General features: G+C 39.8%; 1 protein-coding gene across 1 annotated transcript in view; it reads right to left on the bottom strand.

Annotated features, from left to right (window-relative positions):
• The window catches only part of CHRM2 (cholinergic receptor, muscarinic 2), a 130,696-nt gene that overhangs the window by 63,207 nt on the left and 65,751 nt on the right, over positions 1 to 1,738 (bottom strand). The window lies entirely within an intron of this gene.

Below are 1,738 nucleotides of genomic sequence, written 5' to 3'. Positions count from 1 at the left end.
CGCCATGTGGTCGCCTCCGGGGCAGGCAGGGATCGAACTCTTGCGGAAGTGGCTTTAGTTTCTTAGTGCAGTGCTTTAACCCGCTGCGCCACCAGGGAGGGCCCAGGAATGTCTTTTAAAGAGAGCAGGACTGCTACTACTTTTACTACCTACAATTTGGTGCTACATAACATCCGACTCGCACAGATGGTCTAATTTTGCCATCATATTAAGTGACTTGCATACAAATTTGTACATTTTCTTCCTATTTGGCTTATTTTTCCAACTGTAGTATAAGCTTTGTACCTACTTTTCCAAAATAACCTTATTAGTTTTGGCTCTTTATTTAAACCTACTGATGTTCCATAGATTTCTGATTCTAAATAAGCAATTATTGTTCACAGTATATTAATTTGCTTTTTCTGGATTTCATCTGAGATGTTAACAAATGTATTACAAAGCGTAAGAACAAAACATAACGAGTGACCTATTCCAAGGCAAATACTGATATGCCATCAACTTTCACTGTATAAAATTGAATAAATGTCGATGAACTCATTTAAACCCTCTTTTATTTCACAATATTTAATTTTCATTGCAAGTACAGTTCCCCCTATGAAACTTCATCAAATGTCAATTTAAAATATACTAAAATATGAGTGTGATTCCTTCCACTGTACTTTTGTGTGACCTTTCCATAACTCATTTAATTTAAATGAACGCCTATCTCTTCTCTTGAAAAATGAAGGTCATCACTTCTGCAATACTGACTTGAGTTTGTGGAGGGTGGAGGTTGAGTCAAATTAAAGAATAGTTAACATAATTTTTACATTTATGTTTACTATTGATCTTTCAATACCATAAGCAATAAAGAGGAAAATGTAGCAACATTCATAGAATTGTTAGCATCTATGTTTTTTTTTCCCGTAATATTTACAATAACTCACGGGTCGAGTAGTTACAGTTCCAGAAACTAACAATTTCCCAAATCTATACAACTTGAAAGGGTTACAGATGGAACATGAGCTCAAATCTGCTTAACTTAGGTACGTAATTTTAAAAAGGTAAAGCTCTGAATGAAATTACAACTTAACTAGGCTCCACACCCATGTGAGCCCGCAAAAGAGGAGATAAAATAGTGATTCTTGCCAAGAGGAAGCTGAGGAAAAGGAGTCAGGGGATTTGTGTTGTCTTGTGCGAAGGACCCGTGGCAATGTCCTTTCTGCTGCTGCTTTCTCACTGGCTGTAAGACTGTTGTTTGCGATGGGTAAGTGGAGCCAAAACAAGGAGGTAACTTTGGAGTGATGAACAAGTTCCTCTAAATTAAAATCATTGATTACGGATCTTCCTCTTCCAACTGGAGTTACTTAAGCATGAAACTGCTTCACAAGCATCGTCTTTTAACATGTATCAAGCCTTACGCCATAGGCGCAATAACACAGATAAGCAACCTTCCCCTTAGGCGAATGTGCAGAAACAGTCAGACCCACAAGAGGAAGAAGAAAGCAGCATTGTACCTGGGTCCATTCCAGCCCTCCCCATTCCCCAGCTCGGGAAATGCTTTCCATCCTACAGAGGGAAGGAGTGGCAGATACCACACGTGCTCCGTGTCAGGGTATTTTCCTCACTATCCTGACCTCATCAAGCCCAAGTCCTCTTATTTGGGGGATGGACCCTCCGTCAGAGAACAGCCGCTGGAGACCCCCTCCTATTGCTCATATTTCATGCAAGAAATGTCACCACTGACCGTGTACTCGAA

This window comes from Condylura cristata, unplaced genomic scaffold (genome assembly GCF_000260355.1).
Source record: "Condylura cristata isolate star-nosed mole 26May11 unplaced genomic scaffold, ConCri1.0 scaffold00005, whole genome shotgun sequence".
NCBI lineage: Eukaryota > Metazoa > Chordata > Mammalia > Eulipotyphla > Talpidae > Condylura > Condylura cristata.
Note: the sequence above shows the minus strand (reverse complement) of the source record. Positions and strands in the feature narration are given on the sequence as shown.